The sequence below is a fragment of the Mustela lutreola genome, chromosome 15 (assembly GCF_030435805.1).
Source record: "Mustela lutreola isolate mMusLut2 chromosome 15, mMusLut2.pri, whole genome shotgun sequence".
Classification (NCBI taxonomy): Eukaryota; Metazoa; Chordata; class Mammalia; order Carnivora; family Mustelidae; genus Mustela; species Mustela lutreola.
This window is the reverse complement of record NC_081304.1, coordinates 2,359,173-2,387,151: the sequence shown is the minus strand read 5'-3', so window position 1 is coordinate 2,387,151 and position 27,979 is coordinate 2,359,173. Positions and strand designations below refer to the sequence as shown.

Genomic DNA, 27,979 nt, shown 5'->3' with positions numbered 1-27,979 from the left:
AAATAAAGGAAATGTAAATAAATGGAAAGATATACCATGTCCATGGATTGAGATAGTTAATATTATTAAGCCGGTAATCTCATCAAATCAATCTATTGATTCAACACAATTCCAATCGGGTCCTTTGGGTGGGGAGGTAGAAATTGACCAACTGACTCTAAAATTCATATGGAAATGCAAAAGACTTAGAAAAACCAAAGTAATCACAAAAAAAAAAAGATGAAAGTTGAAGGACGTATCTGATTTTGAGGCTGATTATAAACCTATAGTAATCAAGGCAGTCTGGCACTGGTGAAAACAAGGACTTTCAGAGCAATGGCACAGAGTAGAGAGTCCAGAAATAGACATGTAAGATCACTTGATTATGGACAAAGACGCAATCCATGGAGAAAGGACAGTTCTTCCACAAAATGTTAGATCAACTGGATAGCTGTCTGAAAAAATATTAACATCCCCCCTTCCTTCATGTCAGACACAAATATTAACTCAAAACGGGTCCCAGACCCAGATGTGATACCTACATTTTTAAAAAGATTTTATTTATTCATTTGACAATGAGAGACAGCGAGAGAGGGAGCACAAGCAGGGGAGGTGGGAGAGGGAGAAGCAGGCTTCCCACAAGCAGGGAGCCCGACGTGGGGCTTGATCCCAGGACCCAGGATCATGACCCGAGCCGAAGGCAGAGGCTTGACCAACGGAGTCCCCCAGGCGCCCCAGTGATACCTAAAACTAAAAAACTGACAGAAGAATCCATAAAAGATGACTTGGCCACCTTAGACGAGGCCAAGGTTTCTTAGAACACAAAAAGCATAAGCCATCAAAGAAATACTAATAAACTGGAAAAAAAAAAAACCTCTTTGCTTCAAAAATTCACCATTGAAGAAAATAGAAATGTAAGCCACAGCCTGGGAGAAGATATTCACAACACACATGCCCAATAAAACAGATGCCCAGCCTATATCTGAGAAGCTCCTAAAACTCAATGTTAGAGTTAGTCATAGACTGTTTGGATAGGATACCAAGGCAGGATCCATAAAAGAAAAAAATTGATAAATAAGACATTACTAAAATGAAAAGTGTCTGCTCTTCGAAAGACACTGCTAAGGAAATAAGACGAGCCACAGACTGAGAAACGATGCTTGCAAAACACCTTCTCTGATAAAGGATCAGAGACACTTCAGAGTAATGAGAAAACAAACACAATTTAAAAACGGGGGGATGATGTGAATCGTTTTATTTTAGAAATAGGCACGTGACGTGAAGACACTTACCAATAAAGGAGGCAGATAAGCGAATGAAAAGGTACCTGACATCCCTGGTCACTTTTTGAACGTTTCATTTATTTAAGTAACCTGTATACCCAACCTGGGGCTCAGACTCCTGACTCTAAGATCGAGAGTTACAAGGTTTCCCCACGGAGCCAGCCAGGCGCCTGGTGACATGGTTGGCCAGGAGAGAAATGTAAATAGAAACCATAATGTCACAGCAAGGACAACACACCTTCGAGAAAGATCAAAGCACAACGGAGAAACGGTAGTAGAGACCGCCGGCCGGACGCAGAGCCATCAGCCTCGCACATGGCCGGCGGGATGGCCGACGAGAAAGCCACCTTGGAAACACACATTTACCATACGACTCAGCAATCCTTCTCCTAGGTCTTTATCCAAGGGAAATGAACAACGCTTGTAGAAAAGTCTGTGTGTGCATGCTTAGCGCAGTTTTACTCACAACTGCAAAACCCAGAGTCAGCAGACAGGTCTTTCCATGGGTTAACGGCTCCACAGGCAATGGTACGCCCCCACAAAGGATACGAGTCAGCAGTGACAAGGAACAAACATGACCACGTAAGAGGGTGAATCCCAAATGTACTGCGTGGAAAAAAGCTAGACTCAGAAGGTTATATGAAAAGATATTCAGCATCATTAGTGATCAGGGAAACGAAAATGAAAACCACAGTGAGATACGCCCACACACCTGCTAGAAGGAACGGGACTGACCACGACCACTCCGACTGCCGGCGAGGACTGGAAGCCCCCGGGACGCTCACACACAGGGCGGGCGGGGAGGGCCGCGCGGGACAAGCACTTTGGAAAGCTGTGCGGCGGGTTCTTTAAAAGTTCGACACCCACCCGACGACCTGGGCATTCCGTTCCCAGGTAGTTACCAAGACATGTAAAAACCTCCGTCCGCAGGCAAGACTTCGTGTAAGCGCCCAGAGCAGCCAGGAACTGAGAAGACCCGGCAGGTGAATGAATCAACGAGCGAGGGTCTAGACCCCCAGTGGACTAGGACTCGGCGACAGAAATGAAGGAACTCTCCACACAACAACGCGGTCACGTCGCCAAATCGTCACGAGCGAGAAGGACCCCAGACGGGAGAAAGAGCACCCACTGTGTGACTCCGGTTATGTACGATTCTAGGAAATGCAAACCCGTCCACCGTGACAGAAGCTGCAGAGTCATTTTTGGGGGCAGGGGCTGGAGGAAGGGATGGATTACAAAGGGACACAAGGAACATCTGGGGGTGATGGGGAAGTTCATTAACTCGATTGTGGCGATGGTTTTATTGGTGTGCCTGTGTGTGCACATGCGTGTGCGTGTGTGTGTGTGTGCAATCTCAGCAACTGTACACTTCAAATGTATACAACTTAATATACATAAATTATACTTCAATAAATTTAAAAATCCCACCAATATTCAACTCAGGGCTAATACTGAATTTCTAACAACAGGATACTATTTTAAAGATTTTGGTTTTTTCCTTTTCTTTTCTTTTCTTTTAATATATATATATATATATTTTAAAAATCAGAGTGTGGAGTTCTTTTTATTTTTAATATTTTATTTATTTGACAGACAGAGATCACAAGTAGGCAGAGAGGCAGGCAGAGAGAGGAGGAAGCAGGCTCCCCGCTGAGCAGAGAGCCCGATGCGGGACTCGATCCCAGGACCCTGGGATCACGACCTGAGCTGAAGGCAGAGGCTTAACCCACTGAGCCACCTGGTGCCCCGATAGAACATTTTATAGAAGTTTTTAAAGAAAGAGGGTAGTGCTCACTGTCACGTGACGTGAAGCACGTAGGATGTGAACTGGAACAGACGGTTTTATAAATAAGATACAGTTATTGATACTTTGTATCGACGCAATATATTATTGAAGTGGAAACTGGCCCCCAAATGATCAGAATGATCATGTCCAGATGGCAGGATTATACATTTTTTATCGTGCTTTTTATTTCATAAATTTCCAAAAGTAATACTGAGTCATTTTGATAACTGGAAATAATAAGCTAATCTTGTATACTTATAGCCTTTGTGGTTTTTATTTTATTTATTTATTTTTAAAATAAGATCATTTATTTATTTATTTATTTATTTGAGAGAGCGAGAGAGAGAACACGAGAGAGGTCCGCGGGAGAACAGGGAGCCCGATGCAGGACTCCAGGACCACGACCTGAGCCGAAGGCAGTCGCCCAACCAACCAAGCCACCCAGGTGCCCCACTTTTTTTGTTTTTAAACAAAAAGCCTATTAATGGTTTGTTTTTTTTTTTAATTTTTTTTTTTTTAAAGATTTTATTTATTTATTTGACAGAGAAATCACAAGTAGATGGAGAGGCAGACAGAGAGAGAGAGAGGGAAGCAGGCTCCCTGCGGAGCAGAGAGCCCGATGCAGGACTCGATCCCAGGACCCTGAGATCATGACCTGAGCCGAAGGCAGCGGCTTAACCCACTGAGCCACCCAGGCGCCCCTATTAATGGTTTTTATACTGAAAAGCCAATAAGGATAATTTCATGAAGGGGAAAAGTCGGTGTAACTAACCGAACATCGTCGGGGTTACCATCTCCCAGTGGCTTCCCAGGTGCTAATGGAAGGGGGTATTACTGACGCCGTTTTATAGCTGAGGAGACCGAGGCCAGGAACGATGTGCGGACGTTGCACAGACGGAACGTGGCTGAGCAGGGACGGACGGCCGCGTGTGCCGAGAGCTAACCTCAAGCTCCTGACGCCTGCGGCCGGTGACTTCCCACATGAGTTGGGGTGATTCAGAAGAACAAAATGGAAGATACAAAGGAAAACAAAACTCTGTTTTAAAAGGCATCTCTTCTTTTTTTTTTTTAAAGATTTTATTTATTTACTTGAGAGAGAGGCAGTGAGAGAGAGCATGAGCAAGGAGAAGGTCAGAGAGTGAAGCAGACTCCCCATGAGCTGGGAGCCTGATGTGGGACTCGATCCCGGGACTCCGGGATCATGACCTGAGCCGCAGGCAGTCGTCCAACCAACGGAGCCACCCAGGCGCCCGAAAGGCATCTCTTAAAGGATGCCGCTAAACTCCGTCCACACCGCCCCTCCGCCCCAGGCTGGGAAACTGTCCGCCCGCGGAGCCCAGTCCTTAGCCTGGCACGTGCTCTCGTGTCCCACTGCGCGGCTTCCTGCGGTGGCTGCTACAAATCACCACCCTGCGAGGCTTAAAACCACACGAGAGTCTCCCTCACAGTTCCGGAGGCCGGAAGTCCGAAATCAAGGCGTCAGCAGGGCCGTGCTCCCTCTGAAGGTCCGGAGAGGACCCCTCCTTGCCTCTCAGCGGCTGGTGGCAGCGGCAGTCCTTGCCTGTCTCCGACCGGTAGATCCATCACCCGGATCTCTGCCTCCGCCATCATGTGGCCTTTCCCCCTCCACGTGTGGGGGATCCATCTCTGTTTTCTCTTGTTGTAAGGACACCGGCCATGGGGTCAGGGCCCACCCTAATCCAGAATGATCTCCTCTTGACTAATTACATCTGCAAAGACCTGATTTCCAAATAAGATCATATTCAGAGGTTGAAGGTGGACATGAATTTGGGGGACGTTACTCAACCCACTCTCTGTCTTTCCACCCTGGGAGGTCCGCTCTCCGGGCATTTGCTCACAGGGTCCCTCCCTGGAGGCGCCTGCTCTGCCTCTTCCTCTCACTCTCCGAGGCTCCTCACTTTGATGCCGTTTCATCCAGGCTGCTTTCTCCGGGTCCCTGGAGAAGCGCCTGGGCAGAGCTCCTGCCATGCGCCAGTGGGCGATATAGGCAGGCTTCCCTTGTCTCTCGGGAAATCCTTCGAAGTTTATCAATCTCTTAGGTGTGTTTTGTCTTTGACTTTGCGTAAAGCCACTTGCTGATGCTCAAACCAGACAAAAACGTCCCAAGAACGTAGCATTCTAGGCCCTTCTGAACACTCCTTATGAATACAGGCACGAAATTCTCAACAAATACTAGCCAACCCAATTCAACAATGTTTAAAAAGGATTATGCACCATGACCAAGGGGGACTTATGCCAGGAATCAAAGGTGGTTCAACATAGGAAGAGCCATCGGTGTAATACGCCAGATTAACCGAATAAAAGACAAAAATCACACGATCTCAATAGCAGCACAGAAAACATTTGACAAAAATCCAACACCTTTTCATGACGAAACATGTAGCCAACTAAAAATAGAAGGGAACTTCCTCAAACTGATAAAAGGCAACGATGAAAAACCCAGAGCCAACATTATACTCAGTGATGAAACACTGAAAGCCTCCCCCTGCAACCGGGAACAACACAGGATGTCCACTCCCTCCTCTTCTAGTCATTGCTGCCGTGGAGGTTCCACTCAGGGCAATTAGGCAAGAAGAGAGATAAAAGGCGTCCAGATTGGAAGGAAAGGAGTAAAAGTATCTCTATTCACAGACGACCTAATCTCGTACATGGACTATTCTTAGGAATTCCAATGCCCCCACATGAAACCTATTAGAACTAATGCACGAATCCCACAAAGTTGCAGGATGCAAGGTCAATTTTTTTTAAGATTTTACTTATTTATTTGACAGACAGAGATCACAAGTAGGCAGAGAGGCAGGCAGAGAGAGAGAGAGGGAAGCAGGTTCCCCGCTGAGCAGAGAGCCCGATGTGGGACTTGATCCCAGGACCCTAAGATCATGACCTGAGCCGAAGGCAGAGGCTCAACCCACTGAGCCACCCAGACTCTCCCCGCAAGAGCAATTAAAAACAAATTAATTCCAGGTGGTGGGTATTACAGAGGGCACGGATTGCATGGAGCACTGGGTGTGGTACAAAAACAATGAATACTGTTATGCTGAAAATAAATTTAAAAATTAAAAAAAAATCAAATTAATTGTATTTCTATGCAACAGCAATAAACAGTCTAAAGTGAAATTAAGAAAATGATCTCATTTACAACACACACACACACACACACACACAAAGTACAAGACTTGTACCCTAAAAACCACAAAACCGTTGCTGAGACAAATTAGAGAAGACCTGAGTAACAGAAAGTGATCCCGCATTCATGGGCCGGAAAACCTCGTATTGTTGAGACGGCAGCGCTCCCCACATTGATCCTCAGATCCAGCACAACCGATCCAAGTCCTGCAAGTGTACGGGCCTATCCTGACACACATATGGAAATGCTGCGGGCCCAGAACAGCCAAAACGACATTGAGGAAGAGGAACAGAGTTGGGGGTTGGGAGGGCTCGTGCTTCCCAATTCAAAAACTTACAGAGATACCCGGGTGGCTCAGTCCAGACTTTTGATTTCAGCTCAGGTCGCGATCTCAGGGTGGCGAGACAGAGCCCCATGTCAGCCTCTGGGCTGGGTGTGGAGCCAGTGTCAAATTCCCTCACCCGCTCTCTCTGCCCCTTCCCTCCTCCCATCTTGCACACACACACACACTCTCTCTAAAAAAAAAATCAAAATAACTTACTACAAAGCTACAGTCATTGAGACTGAGTGATGCTGTTGGAAGCATAGACATAGCGATCAGTGGAGAGTCCGGAAGGGAAACCCATCTGTGTCCGATCAGCTGGTTTCCAGCAAGGTCAACACACCTCAGCGGAGGAAAGAATAGTTCGTTGTTTGTTTTTTTTTTTTTAACAAATGGTATTGGGACAACTGGACATTTATGGGCAAAAGAATTAAATTGGACCCCTACCTCACACCATTTACAAACGGTAACTCAAAATGGACCAGAGGCCTGAAGCTAAGTGCTGCAGCTCTAAAACTCTTATAAGAAAAAGGCACAGGGGCGCCTGGGTGGCTCAGTGGGTTAAGCCTCTGCCTTCGGCTCAGGTCATGATCTCAGGGTCCTGGGATCGAGTCCCGCATCAGGCTCTCTGCTCCGCAGGGAGCCTGCTTCCTCCTCTCTCTGCCTCTCTGCCTACTTGTGACCTCTCTCTCTGTCAAGTAAATAAATAAATAAAAATCTTAAAAAAAAAGAAAAGAAAAGAGGCACAGATCCTCATGGCCTTGGAGCAGATCACGACTTCTTCAATACGAACTTGAAAGTACATGCAACCAAGGACAGATACTTCAGACTTCGTAAACATGAAAAGTTTTTAACGCTTCAAAGGAAACCATCAAGCACGTGAAAAGATAACCTGCAGGCTAGGAGAAAGTGTCTGACGGGCACTCGAGCCCAGGATACACAAAAACACGCAGAATTCAACCATGAAGAGACTCGGCTTAAACATGGGTCTGTCTGAGCAGACGTCTCTCCAGCAGAGCCAAACGCACGGCCAACACGCACATGAAGCGACACCCAGCATCACGAGGCGTCGGGGAAATGCAAATCAAAACCATCACGAGGGACCAGCTGGCAGCCACGAGGACGGCCAGAACCAGAAAGATGCATGACCTTAAGCGTTGAGGAGGACCCGGAGGCACCAGAGCCCCCGTGGGCAACGGTCTGCCGTGCCTCGGAACCTAAACACGGAGTTGTCGCCCAGCAGTCCTGCTTCTGGACACATACTCCAAAAACTGAAAACATACGTCCACACGACGTGGGCAGATTACCCAGCAACATCGCCCATAACAGCCCCGGACAGGGAGTGACCCAGAGGTCCATCCCCTGACTGGGTCCGTCCACAGGACAGGCGGTTACTCAGTCACAGGGAAGAACGAGGCACAGACGTCCGCGCCAACGCAGGTGAACCTTGAAAACACAGAGACAAGCCAGTCACACAAGGCATGATCCGTGTGGATGAAATACCCAGAGCCTGTTACGCTGTAGAGACAAAGATTTGTGGCTGCCAGAGGCCGAGAGAAGGGGGTTGATTAATTGCAGTGGGACGGGGTTCCTTTGTGGGGTGATGGGGATACTCTGCCCTTGGTGGCAAGGGTGGCACAACCTCGTGGACGTATGAAACGCCAGCAGGTGGTGTGCTTTGAAGGGTGACTTCTGTGTTGTTTCACCGGTAGCGCGATAAGATGAAGCCACCAGGTCCCCGTTCTCCCCAGCCTGATCCACTCTGTACGTCTCCCAGCAAAGGGTCATGCACCCAGGCATGACCTCAAAAAATATTCATTTATTCAACACTAATTTCTTTGTGGGCACCCCTTCCCCGGTGCTGGGGGCAGCTAGGTGCAGCCCCTGTCGTGGGGGGCTTCGAGCTGGTGGAGAGCGTGGTGGCAAACACAGCAAGGAGCTGTGTCGGGGGCTGTTCTGGGGGCCGTGAGCCCGAAAGCAGGAGGGCAGGGGGGCTGGGGGCTGCCACTCCAGAGCAGGGGTCTTGGGGTCTCGGCGAGGCCCCAGATGGGGGGAGGGGGAAGAGCCAGCAGCACAGACAGCCCATGGAGAATAAGTACATGAAATAAGCAAAAGATGCTGGAAAAGCCAGCAGTCCTTGGACCTGTCCTGCTGCGAACCCGCACTGCCCCGGAACCCGAAATCTGTGTGCCCTCACCTTGTTGAGTTTAACTTCCCTCCCAGCGTGGGCACGGAAATGATCTCATATTGCAAATAATTTTACATGAAAAGACATTCCCTGTAAGTCTTTTATTGCTTAAAATTTGCAAGCAATAAATAAATTCACTCTTGTGGTTCGAAATTTTATAAAAATCGTGCAGAGTTGGCAGTGGACGTGCCCTTCCCGACGCCTCCCCGCCCCGCCCCCATACCCCCCAAGAAGTTGTCCTGGGCGGTTTGGCAGTGCCTCCCGAGCCCCGCGCACGTGCCTACATACAGCTGAAGGGCACTGTTCATGTCATTTTGGGATAATGGCACATTTAAAAGAGGACAGATAGCCTTTATCAGATAGCCTTTATCTCCCATTCGGCCTGACCTGCTGCAGTCCAGTCGATGGCTCTTCTCTGCGACACTCAGTTTTACTCAAGGAGACTTGAGGAAGGGGCCCTGCCCACGGGCAGACGGGGAGCTCGTAGGAGATCTCAGCTGCGCACAGGGGCCGGGGCATGGCACAGACCGTGCACGGCTCCGGGAGGCGCAGAACAGTGCTGGGAGCAGCGGGGCCGGGGAGGGGGGACAAGCTGGCTGGTCTTGGGGGGGTCTCCGGGGGAAGGGCAGAGCCTGACCAGGTGCAGGACATGTGCGGGAAGAGAAGAAAGCCAGAAGGGCAGGTCAGAGTCCCTCCGAGAAGGACCCCGGCATTGGATTTAGAAACGGGTTGCCCCAAAGATCTGAAGGCGAGATCTCAAGCAAATGTGGATACACTCAACGTGGTCCATCCACGCAACGGAATATTACTGGTTCTTAGAAAGGAAGGACCTTGAGGTCCTTAACAAGGATAGACCTTGAGGACCCTGAGGCGTTCACCCAAGGACAAAGAGTGCGGGATCCCCTTCCTGTGAGGTCCCCAGAGGAGTCAAATTCCTAGAAACAGAAAAATTGGTGGGGGTGGGGGCTGGCGGAGGGGGAAGTGGAAGTCAGCGTTTAATGGGGACGGAGCTTCGGTTTGGGAAGATGACGTTCTGGAGGTGGACAGCGGTGGCCGCAGGACAGTGTCAGTGGCTCACTCGAACTCGGTTACAGAGGTTCAAGGTACCTCATGGGTGTTTTTAAAAAGATTTATTTCTTTCCTTGGGAGAGAGAGAGGGCATGAGTGGGAGGGGCAGAGGGAGAGGGAGAATCCGCAGTCACCGCGCCCAGTACAGAGCCCAGCAAGGGGCTCGACCCCACGACCCTGAGATCAGGACCTGAGCGGAAACCAAGAGCCAGAGGCAAAACCAACGGCACCACCCAGATGCCCCTGTCACGTGTATTTTAGGAGGCAGAGGTGGGGGAGGGGCAGGCGAAGCAGGAGGAGGAGGTGGAGGGGGGGGAGGGGAGGAAACAGGTTACTGCTCTGGAGCCTCTGTTGCCCTCAGCTGACGTGTATCTTCCGGCCTTTCCTATCTTTCCTGCTCGAGTCTGCAGGACGCACGCCCAGATGGGCTGCGGGGCCCGGCGGCCGGGGACCCTGGGGGAACCTGGGGGAGCCTGGGGGAGCCTGGGGCAGCCTGGGGGAGCCTGGAGCCCGGCAAAGAGCCGGGCGGGGCTGGGGCAGCTCTGCTCACCTGGGCTGTCCAGCAGCTGCTTTGCCTCACCCTGCGGATGATGACGCGTTTGTGAAACCCGTTCGGGAACATTCAGAAAGTGGGTAGAAGGCTGGCCGTCCTGCTTTCAAAGTGTGTCCGTGTCCCCTCCCTTGCTTGGCCCAGGTCCCTCCGCTGAGCAGGGGTGGGGCGGGAAGACCGTGGAAAAAGGCCACCGCTTTAGTTCGCGCTGTCCCCGTGCCGGCGGTGGCCCTGAGAGAGAGAAGGGGCTCGCTCCTGGCAGGGCCCCCAAACACCCAGGAGACACCCCACCCCCCGCTGCGGTCTGCACGGCTTCCCCTCCCCCCTCCCTCCCGGCAGGGCTTCGGGTTCTGGGAAAGCAGGTTTTGCTCAACTCTCCCTTCGGATTTGGTAAAGGCCGTGTGAAGAAAGCCCGCCTTCGGGCTTCGCGGGAGACGGAACCACCGGCTCTGAGGTTCTGCCATCGGCCGGGTGGCAGTGCCAGCCACGCCCGCCCCGCACTGGGTGCCAGCTGGCAGCGAGGGGAGCCAGGGACCTGGCCTCCAGCGGGTTCCTGCTCGCCCGGCCGGGCAGCTCCACCCGTGGCACAAGCCCGCAGACACCCCAGGCCACAGCCAACAGCCCCAAACCTGCGCCGGCAGCCCAGGGACCACGTCCCCGCTGCCCCAAGCACACACGCAGTTTCTGGGAAAGGACCACGGCGCAGGGCGGGACTGTCACGGGGTCTGCCTAGCAGAGCCCCTGGGTTCCAGGGTGGCACAGGCCTCTCTGGGTCACGGGGACGCTCGTCCTGGCCCTCCCAGCGTCTGCCTGTCCCAGTCAGGGTGTGGGGACACCGCGCAGTGAGAGCCGCTGGCTGGCGGGCACTGGCTGCCGGCCCCACGGTGCTGGGCACCCCCGCATGCTGCCCCGCGCCCAGGACAACCCGCGACCTCCCGCATCCCAGCTCTTCCTTCCCAGACAAAGCCAAGAGAAGGAGGTAAAATCACTGACAGAAACTCAGCGGTCTTGGTTCTAAAGAGCTACCCAGGACCCTCCTGCTGCGTCATGGGCACACCCACTTCTCAGATTTGGAAACCGAGGCCAGGGAGTCCTAGCCCCTGCTCCAGGCCGCCGCGATCCGCCGCAGAAGACGCACCCTCCATCATAGGTCAAGCATCCCGTGATTCTCGCGTGCGGCTTTCAGCGGGGCCGACCCAAAGTGCGGCCAACACGGCGTCGCACACAAGTGTGTTCACAGGGCGTGAGTGAGTGCACCAGGCACGTGTGGGGCATGCCGAAGTTCTTCCAGCCAAGGACAAGCTGAGGGGAAGGCCTCCCTCTTGCCAGTACAGCGCCCGGCGGGCCTGGGACCAACCCTGGGTTGGCCTCGGTCCCCTCATCTGTAAAGCGGGCTGGGGGAGACTGCGGTGCAGGGCTGCGTGGACACTGCCATTCCGTCCGCTCTTCAGTGCGGCTGCCGGGCCCGCTGTCTGCGGTCCAGGCAGGACGCCCTCCGCCCTCTGCCCTACATGGGCCCTGCAACCCTGTATCGACGCCTTCCCGATCTGGGCTCCAGAGTGCTGGCCATGCCCGGCCCCCGCTGCCCCCAGCCCTCGGCCTCTGCATGCGCGCCCCTCTGCACACCTCTCCTCTCTCCAGGGAGCCCCGCCAAGCCCTCCGGGGAGGCTTGGGGTCTTCGGACGGAGACCTTTCTGTCCCCTTTTCCTGTACCCGGACTGGGGGTGGGGGTGGGGTCGCCAGGGCTGTGTCCGGAGGAGAGGCCGGCCCAAGGGGTCTCTGACTCCCCTGACAGGGACTCGCCTTCCCGGAGTCCTCGGCCCTTCCCCGAGTCCCTTCTCGGCACGTGCGCCTCCCTGGGACGTGTCCTGGCTCCCAGCAGGGACGGTGTCTGTGCCCAGCAGGGCCCAGCATGAGGGAGGATGTGGACAGGTGACAAAGGAGGCGTCCCCGCCGGCCTCCTCCTCCCCCTCTGTGCGTCAGAGCGACGGAGCACACAGCGGCTGGACCCCGAGAACCGAGACCCCGTCAGGCTCTCAGGCTCTGGCCGTTTCTAGAAGGCGCACTAAGCTGACTATTCCAAGCAAAACCGAAGGCACGTCCGCCGTAATTGACACCACACACACGTGCGCACAAACACACACGCACGCACACAGACAGCGTGCGATCAATCCAGCCGCGGCGCTGCGCTCTGTCTGGTTTCCGCTGACCGCGCAGCCGTGGGGCCCGCGCGGGGGTGTGCTGGCAGAGCCCAGCCGGGCGGGGCACAGGGAGGACAGTCGGTGTCACCTCCCCAACGGCCAGCCAGGGCACGAGGCCTGGGTGACCGGCCCCTTGCACCGCCCGTGGGAGCCTGACAAGCTTTCCGGAGACCTCGCTGCCCCAGAGCACCCCAGGGACCCGTCCCCCAGGGCTAAGAGAGTCGTTTCTGATGTGATTGCAGATTTTCAGAGCGGAGGCCCGGCGGTCTGCGGCTCTGGTCTCTAGAACTTGCCGCGGCCAATCTGGCTCTCCCGCCTAGAGGGACAGGGGAGCCGCAGGCCAAGGAACGACAGGCCGAGCGGGGCATAAATCACAGGTCAGGCGCTGCTCCGAGCCAGGAGGGCAGCGTCTCAGCCTGGCGACTACCTCCGTCTCTCTGTCCCTGACATCACGTGAGCGTGCAGGGCTAATTATGAAAGGCGTAAATCACAGGGAGGAAGGGAACCGGCCCATTATTCAGGTTTATTACCAACACAATTTAGGAAAAGATAACCAGGCCAGGCCTTGCTTCTTCTCTGCCGCCGGCCGGGGGGGAGCAGGGCTGGGCTGGCCATGTTTGCATTTTTGCCTGAGTTCAATAGAAAGACGCCATCCGATTTCTAAGCAGAATTAAGAAAAATGCCATTTAAACGGCCCGGCGGCTTTCACGAGTTCCTGATTTCCCCGTGTCTGATGCATTAGGCTGTCACACAGGTAGACTCGGGGTGTGCGCGGGACAGCGCGCGGGGCCGTCCCCACTTAACGTCGTTATGCGGTATTATTCACGACGGGCTGGAGACACGGACGGCAGCCATCATGTGTTGTTCTCTTTCCCTTAAGGCATTTGCAGATACGCTTGGAGGCTAAGGGACGCTGGGTACATCTAATAAATAAGGCAGAATAATTAATAGCCCCGGCAGTCTGGAGACCACGCCCGGCTGCTCCCAAACCAGGCGTTTGAGGACCTGGTGCTCCGCTTCATTCCTGGCCGACTCCATCCTCGAATCAGACTTGACCGAGACAGGAAGAGGAAGCAGATCTCTCTGACCCCCAAAAGAACGAAAAGCAGAGATACACATTTTTTTCCCCCTCCCGGATTTTACAGGAATTAGCACAGGAGAGCAAATGAGAGCGTTCCAGAGCCAAGTGCGCACGTGAGCTGTGTGCCCTCAGCCCGCTCGTGGTCACACCTGGGAAGCTGTGCATGCCCGAGGAAAAGAAGGAGGGACACAGATCTGGCAAGAGCCCGACCCTGGCAGAGGCCAGGCTCCGGGGCCACGCTGGCAAGACCCCTGGGCTGGCAGAGAAAGGCAGTGGATGTGCACCTGTGGCGGGACCCAGCTCCCAGCCTTGGGGGATGGGGTGGGCACCCGCAGGCCCAGCCCAGCTAACCTGCCAGCCTTGGGACCCCTTCAGGACAAAGCTGGGACCCCAAGCCAACACCAACAATGTGATGCTGGGGGAGGCCGGAGAGGCCGGAGCAGCACCACGTGTCCGGGGGCGGCAGGAAGCGCGGCTCCTTACCCCGCAGGTTCTGCAGTGCAATAAACAGGTACTACATTGGCCTCGTGTCATTTTTCTGCAAAAATGTCTGGAATTCGGGGGGGTGTGCCTGGGGGGCTCAGTCAGTTATCTGTCCGATTCCTGATTCCAGTTCAGGTCATGAGCTCACGGTGATGGGATCGAGCCGCACGTCCAGCTCTGTGTCCAGTGCCCAGCCTGCTTATGATTCTCTCTCCCTCTCTGTCCTGCTTGCTCTCACTCTCTCAGATAAATAAATAAAACCTTTCAAAAAATGCCTGGCATGGGTCACCAGCCCTAGAAACCCCCGCTTCCAATCTGCTGGGCCCCAGATCACACAGGTCTTAAGTCTTAGCAGGAGCAGGAAGGAAGGGGCCCCGGTGTCCTTTGTACACCTGTTCTGGGAACTTCTCCCACGCACCAGGAAGCCCGCCCCAGACTCAGAAGCAGCAGAGGAAGAGCCCAGACGAAGTAACGGGCCGACCAAGTCGCCAAGTAACAAGGAGCAGACTCTGGGTGGGGTCGTCCTTGACGCCGTGCATGGGCGCTCCGGGAACCACAGCCTGGGGCTGATGAGGTCAACAAGTGATTCACTGTGGGTCCTGTACTACACCAAACACAGGAAACCCTCAGGCGTGCCTGACCCCGTGGTCCCCTGGTCTCCCCAGCCTAGACCCTCTAGCTCCAGGCCAGGGCGCCACCGGCGGCAGGCGTGTGGTTTCTAGGGACCCCTGTGGTGCCCCGCCACACCCCAGCCCCCGGCTCTGCAGAAACCGAGGCCTCACCACCCAGGCTGGTGGTTTCCCGACATTTTCGGTGATGTTCCTCTAGGCGATTTAAAAATGGAATGAATACTAATAATAATTTGACTAAATTTAGGTGTTCCCCTTAGGCATCTGATTAAATTTCATGAACTCCTTTTTTTTCAGGCTTTCAGCCCAAATTCATCTTCTCTCTGGGCTTCACGGCAAGGACTCCTTGACCACCCTATGTGTCAGCGAGCTCCGCCTGGCGGGCTGGAACACCTTTCCCAAAGTGGCAAGACCAGCGGAGGAGGTTTATGGGGGATTGATCGGGGGTGTCTGGAGGCCAGCTTGTCCAGAGAAGGAGCCCGGGGTCACAGAAGTGCCTCAAAGACCACGAGGCCAACCAACTCGCTTTCCTACATGGGCACCGAGGCCCGGGGCATGAAGGGACCCACTGAGAAACAACCAGGGGGGGAGGAAGAGCGGAGCTTGAGGCCGGAACATTCTGGATGCGGAGCTCAGGCTCGGTGCCACTCCCCGCGTCTCCTTCCCACATCCGAGGTTGGTGTAAACCACGTCCGGGAGCCCCTGCGGCAGAGACAGCCGCCCGGGCTGCGGGGCCAAAACACGCCGTGCCCCACACGCAGAACGGTGCCCCGGGGACTCGACCGCACCCCACCGGAACCAGCAAGTCACGGTAACCACCAATAAAATCACGGCCTCCTTCGGTAGGGCTGCTGTTTACCATCACGGAAATCCCGGCCCCGAGGTGGACGCCGCAAACCTGAACTTCGCACCCAGCCCCTCGCCGCGGCTGACGTCGGCACCAATCTTGTCTTTGGTTCCTCCCGCCTTCCCGACGACGCCCCCCACTCCTCTCCGGTTCCTCATCCCCTGGGCCCGGTTCCTGGCCCCGAGCCACTGTTTGGCGGGGCGGAGGGTGTTTAAGGCAAACTGGCATCGGGACATCGGCCGACAGAGTATTCTTAGAGCGAAATGTCTATTCACGGACCCGGGGAGCTTGGAAAGGCCGGTCGTGGGGGCTGGGGGCACCCTCCGCCCGCCGGCCGCAGCGCCCCGCGCCCTCCGAAGTGGGGCGGAGGGTGCGAGGGGTAGAGACGCGGGGACGCCATGCGTGCAGACCCCAGACGGTCTCCTGCGGCCTCCCGGTCTCCCCGAAAACTCTTCCAAAAGGGTTCGCGAGGAGGTTTGGGGGACCTCCCCGCAAGGGCTAAGCGCATTGGCTCTGTGATGTGTTCTTCCATAAAAACCACAGAGACCCCAGGAGAAACTGGGCCAATGTCCTTTCAGAGAAGAAACGACGCGCATAAGCCCACAGAAACCCACTCGAAGGCGTCCGTCACCCAGGAACGCCAGTGAACGCGGCTTTTAGCGCCTTCACCGGCGCTGGAGCTATTTCCAAACAGGGGGAAAGCGATGCTAGGAGGTCGGCCGTCAAGCGGGGTCTCCTCCTGCCTGAGGCACAGTGAACCGACAGATCCCGAGTCCTCCGAGAATCCTTTCATGCCAAGAGGAATGTGCTTGCTACAAATTCAGACACTCAGACGCGCGTAGAGCAAAATCATGAGGTTTCCCGTTCCCTCACCAGCCCCAGCCCAGAGCCAATCCTGCGCCTGCACGGAAAGCCAGTGGGGCGGGGGGCACTCCGGGGCACACGCACGGCACACAGACACGCTGGAGCAAACAGGGTCACGCAGTCGGCATCGTGTTCAGCCGGACGTTTTCCGTCACCCTGCAGGAGGCCTTTGTCCCCTCCACACGGCGCTCACCACACCTCTTCCTGAGGACGGCTCCGGGCGCCGCGCATGCAGACAGTCTCTATAGACAAAGACTTGGGACGTCTTCCTCTTTTTTTTTTTTCTGGAAAGATAAATAATACCACAGGGCCTTTCAGGGCACACGCCTGTGTGCACACACGTGTCTGTATTCAACCTTGTGCGTACACACAAAGAGACACGGAGGCTGTGTGCACGTGTGCGTGGCACACACACCTGTCGGTTTGTCCCCCCACCAAGGCTCAGGCCTGTGAAGCAGCAGCGGGCAAGGTGTCCCGCGTCCCGAGAGCTGAAAGTGCTCCCCTCCGAGTCTGTTCCCGGGAGCCGCTGGCGCGCGGAGTCCGGACGCGTTTCTCGCAGGACCCCGGAGCGCCAGAGACAAGGGAACGTCCGTAGAGGCGTTCGGTGGAGGGAAGTGTCGCACATCTACCCCAAAGGGTCTTGTGCAGGCGTTAAAAATTACTGCCGTTAAGGAGACGCGGAGCCGGGAGGAGGTGGAAACAGCAGGACGGAGCCCGTGCCGTCCTGGGGCGGGAGCACGGCGGGCCCACCGCGGGGGAAGACCGCGGGCACATCGCATGGTGTGAGGCCGCGTGTGCCCCCACCAGGGGTCTGCTCCCCACGCCGCGGACGGACGCGGAACTGCCAGGACAGCGCTGTTCCTGGAGAAAAACCCCAAAGACAAACCAGACGGGGATGGACATGTGGGCGACCAGAGACAGGCAAAGCCTGGAGGCCAGCACTGCCGTCCATACAGACGACCACAGGCATGACCGAGATGCAGAGCTGGGTCACACGGGACTGCAGAGGACGGCGGCTTTTTGTAACGCTCAAAACCAGACGCACGGCAGGGGATGCTGTCGGCAGCGGCGCACCTACGTGGACAGCCCCCCGCGGAGGAGCAAGGAGACCACGCACTCCGCGTCCCAAGGCGGCTCCTTCCAGACACCGCAGGAGACCCCAGGGGCTCCGGTCCACGCGGCTGCGGGAAGACGGGGCTCATTCTATAATGCTGCACCTTCACACATGTCCCAAGTGCTTTTTGCACGTATCCCATATAACAGGATTTTAAATTATTTTTCTTAAGTCAAGAAACCAGATTTTCCAAATAGCATGTGCGTGACTCTGTGAGGTAAGGCAGGCGTCGCACACACACGGACAAGAAATAAAGGCAGGAGGAAACACACCAGTGTCACCGAGGGCCACCGCGCTGGGCGGCCGGTCCTAGGCAAGCTCTCCCCCCTCTTCCGAAATCACTTTGGCAAGCACGTGTGACTTTTATAATTACGAAAGAAAACAAAATCCCTCCAAATCCCGAAAAACATCAAGGGCAAAGAAACCCAAACAAACAAACAGAAAACCCAAACAAAGTAAAAACCTACCCTCTGCACACAAAAAACTGACCTTGAGCATCAACCCGTAGGTTCAATAGCGAAATAAAGCGTGAAGGTCAAACGACCAGCCCCAAGCCAGTACTTGGGCCGTACGGAAAACGGGCTGTCCGGATGCCCCCGCCTCACCTTTCTGGGCCCCCCGCTCCCACTCAGCCCGCCCGCCAAGCCATTCTCTGCCTTCAGACACCGGTACCCACATCGGCCTCCTGGCCCCTCAGGACGTGGACAAGGTCCAGGCGTACTACTGTCCGCTTCCTGGGGCTGCCGGAACAGATCACCGCCAACTCGATGCCCTTAAGACAACGGGAGTGTACTCTCGCGGCCCTGCAGGCCAGCACCCGGAAAACAAGGGGTCCAGAGGCCCGCGCTCCCTCCGAAGGCAGGAAGGAAGAATCCTGCCTTGCCTCTCCCGGCGTCTTGGGGCTGTGGCCACCTCCGCGTCCTCGGCTTGTCGCACCTCCCTCCCGCCCGCTGACTCTGTCCTCACAAGACCTGCTCCCCGGGGTCTGTCTGTGGCCTCTTCTGTCTCTTACAAAGACACTCCTCCCGGTGCCCACCCTCACCCCATGTGGACTCGACTCGACCCTTACGTGGGCTAAGACCCTCTGAGTAAGGTCGCATCCGAGGTTTTGGGTGGACATGAATTTGGGGGGAAACGCTACTCAACCCACTAGAGACGCAGTCCCCAGCAAGCGGAGACACATTCAAGCCTTGGCTGCTACAGGGAGGCAGAGCCGTGTGCAGGCGGGGAGGGGCGGGGTGGTGCGGGAGAGCCATGCCGAGGCCGGGTGGGCTGCTCAGGGGACAGTCCCTGCCCGTCCTGTCTCACAGGGGCCCGTGCTTGGGGACACGCCCAGTCCTTCTCGTGGGCCATGCTTGCTCCCCCGCTCTGCCCGCCCCGGGCAGCGCCGGTTCCAGCCCTGCGGCCCTGGTGCCGTGTGGGCCCCGGGGAGGGGCGATGCCAGCCGGCCGGGACTGCCCTCGCCCTGCGGCGGCCGCTCTCCGGTGAGACCTCCTCCATTTGCTCTCCGACGCGCATTTCCCATCGTAAACTGTGCTAAATGCTATTTAGTAGCTAATTAACTTTCTGTGTGAAGACCTCTCTAATTGCACACTCCCCCCTCCGCCCGGGTCCTCGGGGGACGCGGGGCTGTCCTGGACATTTGTTCTGCCGGCTCTCACCTCCCAGGCACAACCTCCAGCCCGACAGCGGACTGCCAATCACGGCCGCAGAGGTCAAGGGGGACCAAATTAGGAGCCTCTGTTACCGCCAGACTTGCCTGGCGAAGCTTGATTTAAATAGAAAGCAAAAAGGTTATGGAAAATAATTTTTCCCACTGCAACTCTCTGCCAGGCAGCAGACGGGGTGCCGTGCTCTGCTCCCTGCAGCGGCTGATTTCTCCCGTGAAATGTTCTGACTGGAGTCTGTTTCTATTTTGACTGCGCTGGCGTCTGCCATCCATCAAACGGAGAGATAATCAGAAAATAAAAGTGTTTGATTAACACTCGTAGAAATCGCGGCAGCGCAGCTTACCTCACGGCCCCGAGGCATCTGCCCACCGGGGGGTCAAACGCCACTGCCCATGTTAGTCCCTGGCCTCAGACCTGGTCTTTCTAGGACGTGCCGGGCGCAGGGTCTCCATTGCCCATCTATGCTGGGTTCGTAAACCAGGCCGTCCTCCAGGAGAGAAGTCCGACCCACACGGAAGCTTCTGGTGGGCACCAACATGGCTTCAAATCAGGGCTCAAGAGCAGACATCTCGGGCATCTGCGGGGCTCCATGGGTTAAAGCCTCTGCCTTCGGCTCAGGTCATGATCCCGAGGTCCTGGGATCGAGCCCCGCATCGGGCTCTCTGCTCAGCGGGGAGCCTGCTTCCCCCACCACCCCCGCCCCCCGCCAGCCTCTCTGCCTGCTTGTGATCTCTGTCTGTCAAATAAATAAATAAAAACTTAAAAAAAAAAAGCAAACATCTCAGTCCTGCATCCCCCCATCACCCTGGTGGTGGCCCAGCCCCCAGGACAGGTTCAGGAGCCCCCACTTGCAGGGTTTCCTTGTGGAGTCTCCCTACCCCAAGACCTCCACGGGCAGAGACAGAACAGAAGGGGACATGGGCTTCCCCTGACAAAGGCATGTCCCATCCTGGAAGGCAAAGCTTAGGAGGATGAACGGGGGTGGGGGGGGGGGCAGGCTGTCACCCCAGGATGCCCGAGACGCCCCATCCTTTGCCTCTTATTGAAGGGCAGGGCCACCCCCGGGACTGGATGGATTTAATCTTGGAAACCAAAACCCCAGCAGGGGTTTCCCTCCAGGAGCAGAGGCTCAGCCATCCTGACCCTGCAGGGGTGTAGTTGAGCCCTGTGTTCTGCGAGTTTCATGGGACATGTCACCGCTGGTGGAGTGAGAAGCCTGCAGCCAGACTGGTGTCCGAGGCTCTCCCCTGGGCAGGCAGGGCAGCGCGGGGACGGGGCGGCGGCGGGGGGCGCTGGGGATGCCATGGCGGCATGGGTCCCGACCCAGAGGACAATCTGGATTAGCAGTCAGCGGCACGTTCTCGCCCTGTGGTCTCTGCTGTCCCCCAGCGCCCTTGGAACAAAGCCCCCCATGATATATTCTGTTTCTTTTTTTTTTTTTTTTTTTAAAGATTTTATTTATTTATTTGACAGAGAGAAATCACAAGTAGATGGAGAGGCAGGCAGAGAGAGAGAGAGAAGCAGGCTCCCCACCGAGCAGAGAGCCCGATGCGGGACTCGATCCCAGGACCCTGAGATCACGACCCGAGCCGAAGGCAGTGGCTTAACCCACTGAGCCACCCAGGCGCCCCTTTTTTTTTTTTTTTTTTTTTTATTTATTTATTTATTTTTTTTTTTTAATATATTCTGTTTCTGCAGAAGGTTCTGGATGTGAGCGGGGCCCGGGCATCTCTAATGCGGGCAACAGAAGGACAGGACCAGGTCCACCATGGGGATGTGGCCAGTGTCATCGCCCAAGGCAGAACCTGGCCTCCAGCCCGGACATCCTCCCAGGTCAGGACCCCAGCCCCAGCCGGCACCGGGCATTGTCCCAGAACATCGGTGTGGGTGCCCGTGAGCAACAAACTCTTCTTTAAGGAGTTTATTTTTAAAAGAGAATAAAAAGGAGCCGGAATGTGCCTGGCGATCGAGGACCAGCCCCGCGCCTCCCGGGGTGGGCTCCCCGGGGGTGAGGCCACGGTCCCATAGGAGAGACGCAGGGGAACATCTTAAACTTGGGAAAACTAGTCCAGCCATTCTGAAAGTGATTTAAAACAAAACAAAACAAAACAAAACAAAAACAAAGAAAAAACTAAAAAGGAGAGAACAGGAGGACGCTGAATATTTTGTTAAACCTCAGACGATGTATGTTCAAGCTTTCTCCCTGAAACGCCGCGTTTGCGTGTATGTGCGTCTGTGCACACACATGTGCCCATGTACGTAATGTGTGCCGCAGGAGTATGCATACGTGTGCACACGTGTGCGTGGACGTGTCATGGGCTTGTGTGTGCCTACGCATGTCTGTGTGCCTCTGTGCATCTGAACACGCGCACGTGTGCTCTTTGTGCCTCGTGCGTCTGCGGGCGCCTGCACGTGCGCTGTGCCGTGGGTACATGCTCGTGTACATGTGCAGAGGTGTGGGTTTTAAGCCGGTATTTCCTGTTCCTGCCCAGGCCCATGCCGACCTTCAGTAACAAAAGGACCAGAACTTGCCCTGGGGATCGCACCCCAGGCACAAGAATTAGGAAAGAGGGGAAGGTATCGCACCCACGCAGAAATCGTCCCATTTATTTACTTTGAGGATTTTCCCCGAATCTGCCAGGGAGATGCTATCCTGGCCACCAGCCCTGGGCTCCCCAGCAAGCGGGCATTTGCCCCGTCTTGTATGGTCTTTCCAAAGTCCTCAAACAAAGCCGCCCTGGCTGGAGAGGTCACACGAGCTGATGGACCCGTCTCCAGGCTGCAGCCACGGCTGTGGCCAATTTGCCCAAACTGGACATAGTGTCCCTTTGTCCAATGCAGATGCGTTGAACCCAAACCCACAGTCAGCTCCAGCAGGCATGTTCCCAAGGGGCGTGGTGGGCACGACTGGGAAGGGGAATCCTGGCCACGGAGATGCCCAAAGGTCAGACAAGGCTCGGGGGCGCCCTGCTCCACCAGCCGGGGCTTCTCCTGGTGAATCGAAATCCCATGCCACGAACCAATCCCAGCACAGGGGGAACTAAACCCGAATCATTAACTTCAGGGAGAAGGGTATTTTTCTGGAAGGTTCTATGCATGGGATATTGGTCCCTTGATTGGCAATGAGCGGCAAAGCAAAACTCAGTGGCCCCCTGCTTGTTTTGTTGGTTAAAGCCTCAAAAAACCAAAGCCCAAATTCTGCTCAGTACAGTGGAGCCTGTCCTAGCCAGTTCTGCTGAGCGCCCTGGGCTTGGCCGTGACTCCCCGGTCCCCGTCAGGCCGGCTGTTGCTGCCGCAGCCCAACCCCCGCTGCCCTCTCGTGCCAGGCTCTTTCTGGGGACCCAGACCCCTCAGTCCTGCCAAGAAGAAGCCTTTCAATCAGGAAAGAAAGAAAATATTTCCCCAAAGGATGTTCTTAAATTGGAAAAAAAAAAAAGGCGCGGAGGGGTCAGTGGGACGTCTCTCTACTATCCATCATACAAAGTCGAACTTGGTGTTTTGAAAGGCCAAGGCGCACTGACCCGGCAATCTCACTCGCTGACGGGATTCCAGGGGGCCCCGAGGGCACCCAGATGTGGGGGGCGACTTAAGACCCTGACCAGCAGCACTATCTTCCCTTGGTGGAAAAGCCCCGAAGCCAGGAACAAATTTTGCCCATTACAGAACTGGAGAGGTGGCCTGAGCTGAGTCCCTGCCGGGGACAGGCCACCGCATATGGGTCATCACCCAGGAGGTGGTTAAAATGCCCAAAGCCTCCTTAACTGGTTCCCTACTGGTCTAGGGAGCAGGGGTGTGGGACCCTGCCTGCTCTGTCCTCTCTAGAAATGTGGCCTTGAGCAAGCCACCTTTCTGTTCCGAGCCTGGGTGACAGAGAGTCCCCCAGTGAAGCGTGGTGTTGGTTGAGCTCAAGGGTGAAAAGACACGGGCTTTTGTGCCCGCCATAAAGTCCTAATAAGGGCTCGTGTCTTTGCCCTCCCCAAACGCTCCGAGGCTAAGGGCCTTTGCTGAGTTCAGAACTGTTCAAAGGCCCCGTGGTCCCCTGTGAGCGAGTCTGAGCAGGCTCGGTCCACAGGACGGCCCTGCACGGCAGAGACGAGAGGTGCTGAGTCACCACGGGGTTGGGCTCCCAGCCAGGCCGGCCCCTGAGCCAGGCGTGGGCCCCGGGGACGGCCTGAGGTCCTCCGTAGGGGCCCCTGAGAGGTCAAGGACGCTGGCCTTTTCAGGGCAAGTTATGATAGAACTTGAACACCTGCCAGACCCAGAGGTTGCACCACGCGGCGGCCGTTTCTGGACCCTCCTACGGTCCTGGGGAGGGTGGTGGTCATGTTAGGGAGCCGGCCCCAGGCCTGCGGATACCTCCCTTCTGCCGCGGGGCCCCGTGCCTATGCCCAGAAGGGCCTGCTCAGTTCCCCAGGGTCCAGGAGACCGGGGGAGAATCTATCTTTCAAAGTTCTGGAAAACAGGAAGGCGGTATCGATCCCCTAAATTAATCCTGACGAGGCTCTGGCTTCCTCCTGGTCTTCCTGCCCGGCGGAGAGAGTCTTCCGGAAGAACCAGCTTCCTGGGCCCGGCTCTGGTTTTACTCTGAGCCGCTTTGATGGGGACCGAACAAGCCGTGTTGAGAGCTGGCGGCTGTCTCCCAGGGTGGGTCCCACCAGCCAGAGGAGTCCTGGGGTTGAGGGAGCCTGGGCTACCATCAGCCCTCTGGCTAGGGCACCCCAATGGCTGTGCCAGGCTCTCCTTCCAGACGGAGCCACACCAGAGCCCACGGCCAGCAGCCTGCAACCTCCCTGAGCCTGAAGTCCAAGGCAACAACCCACGCAAGCTTACAGGATCTCATCGCAAACCCTGGTTCCCAAAAGGCTGGAGAGACGGGCACCCGCGTGGCTTCTCACCGTCCCAGTGGCCCTGCTGTCCCTTCTTCTATTGCGGCCAAATACAACATAAAATTTACCATTTTAGTCATTTTTAAGTGCACCGGTCAGTAGCATTAAGCACCTTCTCCCTGCTGTGCACCCATCACCACCAGAACGCTGTGGTCTCAAACTGAAACTCTGTCCCCATCCAACACTAACTTCCCCTTCCCCTTCCCGTCCCCAGACCCTGGCAACCTTGGCTTCAACCCTCTGTCTCTATAAAGGACGACTCCAGGGGGTCAGTGGAACCCTCCGGTATCTGCCCTTTTGCGAGCGGCTGACCTCGCTGAGCGCGGTGTCCTCTGGGTCCGTCCACGGGGCAGGTGGCCGGATGTCCTTCCTTCCTATGGCTGACCAGCATCCCACCGGGTGGACGGACCACATGAGTTCATCCACCATCCACGGATGGACCTCGGGTGGCTCCCACCTTCTGGCGACCGTGAGGAACGCTGCTGCGAACGTGGGTGCACGTACCCGTTCGAGCCCCTCCTTTCAATTCTTTGGGGGCACCTCACTCCTGGGTCCAACAGCAGCCGGTGCCTCTGCTCTGGGGCCAAGGCCAAGCCCGTTTAGAGCCTGTCTGGTCTCTGGGGAGGCCGTGGTTGGCGTGATGTGGGCTGGGGAGCGGTCATGTCGGCGACTCTGCCAACAGCACCCGGAGGAGCCAAGCTCAGTGAGAAGGGAGCGGCTGCAGACAGAGGCCACGGGGAAGGGCAGAACGGGGTCCCAGGGTGGAGGCCGCTGAGCCTGGGTCTGAGCTTGCGTCCGCACCCCAGTTCCCTCCCCAACAGCGCGCAGCCCCCTGTGTGACTGGCAGGCGCTGGCCGGTCCCCAGCCACCGAGGAGGGGCTCAGCAAACCGGCAGAGGGGGACAGAGGGGGCCGTAACAAGGAAGGGCTGCCACAAAGGGGAGGGGGGTCCCCCGTGAGGAGGTCCCAGGGCCATCAGCGGAGGACGGGGCGGGGCGTGGGGGAGGGGCCGGCCAGGCGGAGGGCGGCGCCGCGGGCAGGGGACACCCGGCTGATCTGGAGGAAGCCTGCCATCTGCTGGGCACACGAAGCGCCACCTCCGGGGAAATGGAGTTTCGGGGGCGGCGGCGTCAGCCCGGTCCTTCCTGGGGTGGGGGGGGAGTCACGCAGCCCTGAGGTCCCCCACAGACCGGATCCTGCGGCCGGGACCGGGCACCCAGGCGGCCTGCTCTGCAGACAACCGGGCCAGTGACCCTGGGTGCCCACAGCCTCGCCTGTCCCCCGCCAGCCGGGGCTGCCCGGGAAGCGCGCTCCTCACACGCCTGCCCGGGCCCCCCAAGGCGGGCTCTCTGCAGGCCCCCCGGAGCCGGGGGCACACAACGCGCCCTTTCACTTCGGGTGTTTCTGGCGGAGCTGGCGGCCTCCCTGGGGTGCTGGGCTGGCCCCTGGCCCTGCGTGTCACGGCTAGCGGCTTGGAAGCTCAGGGAACTGTCACTTGCAAGTACCATCAGGGAAACTTCTCAGACGTGACACCCACCTTTGTCCTGGGCTCCCACCCGTGGGGGACAGGCTGGGAGCCTCTGTCTGTCCACACGCTCCCATAAGGGGGGGCCACGACCCCAATCAAATGGTGGCCCCCGGATCACCAGGACGGGGAGTGTGGGGGGCGTGCAGGGAGCCCGCTGTCACTCGACACCCTTCCTGGCAGCCCGGCAGCCTGCCAGGCTCGGAGAGAGACCGTAGCCACCAAAAATAATCCTTCCAGTGTTTAAATATTTACAGAAGCAAGACAGACCCTGGTGCGTCTGCCGTCTACAGAGCCTGCACTAGCCACCAGCCCCGGGGCTCCTGGGAGAGGCCACACCGCCCGCCTGCCCCCTCCGCTGGGTCCGGGGTCTGTCTTACCCCACCTCCCTCATGTGTACAGGTCTCCTGCCAGAAGACAGCCACCCTCCCCTCCCCCTTCCAGAACATTCCCCCTTCCAGCTTCTTACTCTCATGTTCCCCGACCCTGGCAGGCACCTCCTTCCTAAGCCCCTTCTGGCTCCAAAAACCCTCAGAGACCCACAGGACAGGCCCCTCTTCCCGAAAGGTCCGCACCTTCTTGGAGGCCACCGAGCAAAATGGAAGAGCAGAGGTTGTGCCTCTAACCCTGAGCCAGTCCGAGGCCCCCCTCCCGGGACCTAAGGCTGAGATGCGGGGGGAGCTCCTGGCTACCGAGGACCCCAGGAGCACGGAGGGGCCACAGCCCATGCCAGCCTTGTGGTCGCACCGGTCACTGTGCTCACCATGTGGAGGAGAAAGGGGGGCCGTGAGGGCAGGGACTTGCCAGGGCATGTGGCCGGACAGAGCCGTGATGGGACCTGGGGCTCGGGTCCGGGACCACTGCATTCGGGGACCGATCTGCGTCACCGCCTGCGCGAAGGAAGGGCAGGGACTTGTCCTGGGCCACCTGCTCGCCTCGGAGTCCAGGCCTCCACCCTCAAAGGCCAGATCATCAGGAAAACCATACCTTCGGGTTCCCCGAAGCGGGATGCGTGTTCTGAACAGAGGTGGGGGCTCTACCAGGAGCGCTTTGTCCCCCTGTGCATCACAGGCGTTTGAGGAACATTGGCTGAAGCGAACAGAAAACCCAAGCAAGAATGTCCTTCTGGATCACTCTGCTGGGGACGAATGCTGACGCAAACAGCACGGGTACGAGGACGTTTCAGTCAAAAGACAAAGGTCGGGGGCACCTGGGAGGCTCTCGGTGAAGCCTCCGACTCCTGATTTCAGATGGGGTCATGGTCTCAGGGTGGTGAGACCGAGCCCCATGTCAGGCTCCGTGGTCAGCGGGGAGCCTGCCTGGGACTCTCTCCTCCTCTCCCTCTGCCCCTCCCCCTGTGCGCGCTCTCTCTCTCAAATAAGCAAATAACCCCCCCCCCCTAAAAAAGACAAAGGTCATTTGCCACTACTCCTCTCTTTTAGGGAGAGTGTCATCGGTATTGGGTTACATTGCAACAGCCGACCTGGGTCCCCAGAGACAGAGCGTGAGCGCCCCGTCTCACCTGGGAGGCGCTGCCGTGTCCCTGCTCTGTGAGCTCCTGCTTCCGTCTCTAGGAAGCTGCTGCGGTCCCCTTGGAGCTCCTGCCCAGCGCTGCTGAGGCAACACCCAGGGAGCCCTGGGGACCCTGGCTTCCTGCTCCCGAAGGCGGCTTCATGCCATCAGAGAGAAGAGCTCCCCGGCGAGCATCCCTCCAGGCCCCGCGCAACAAATCATCCACGGTTGCATCGAGGACCCCCAGAGGGGCTGTCATGGTTTGTGAGCAGAGCAGGAAGGCCAACGTGCCTCCTGCAGCGGGAGCCCGCGTCCCCGGGGAGTGCCCCCTCTCCGGGAGGCTAAACGTCCTCCTTCTTGGTTCTGGAGGGACTGGCGCACTTCCCTCCTCCCCGTCCTGACAGCTTTCACAGAAAGAGGCCAGCTTTCTGAAGACCGGACGGTCCTTTGCAGGGCAGACAGCAACAATATGATTTCCAGGGGACCCGCCGGGTGCGGTCACTTCCCTGGGTGACACCCTTCGCTGGGGACCTCCGAAATCCCTGCTCAGAGCCAGGGAGGGGTCAGATCCGCAGGACTTCCCTAGCACGGACAACAGAACACCGCCCAGCCCTCCTCCTAGAAGCTGCCCAGCCATCACAGACAAAGAGAGAGGGACGTCCAGGGGAAAGGGCTGCCCAGAAAAACCTAAACAAAACAGCCGGACGCAGACTGAGCCGGCCAACGCGGTGGCCCCGGGCCACACGTGGCCCCGAGCACGGGAAGGATGGTGAGTTTACCCTGAGATGAGCTCTACGGGTGAAGTGCTCGCGGGATTCCTAAGACTCGGTCCCCAGAGACATTA

The 27,979-nt window shown here is 56.8% G+C and overlaps 1 protein-coding gene across 4 annotated transcripts in view; it reads right to left on the bottom strand.

Moving 5' to 3' along the window:
• Positions 1 to 27,979, bottom strand: part of TBC1D16 (TBC1 domain family member 16) — a 73,317-nt gene that overhangs the window by 20,458 nt on the left and 24,880 nt on the right. The window contains exon 1 of one of the 4 annotated variants that reach the window (XM_059147336.1): positions 10,325 to 10,542. The exons of the other annotated variants lie outside the window; for them this stretch is intronic. The gene's annotated coding sequence lies outside the window, so the exon portion shown is untranslated. Of the gene's footprint in view, positions 1 to 10,324; positions 10,543 to 27,979 lie in introns of those variants that run through there. 4 annotated transcript variants of the gene reach the window in all.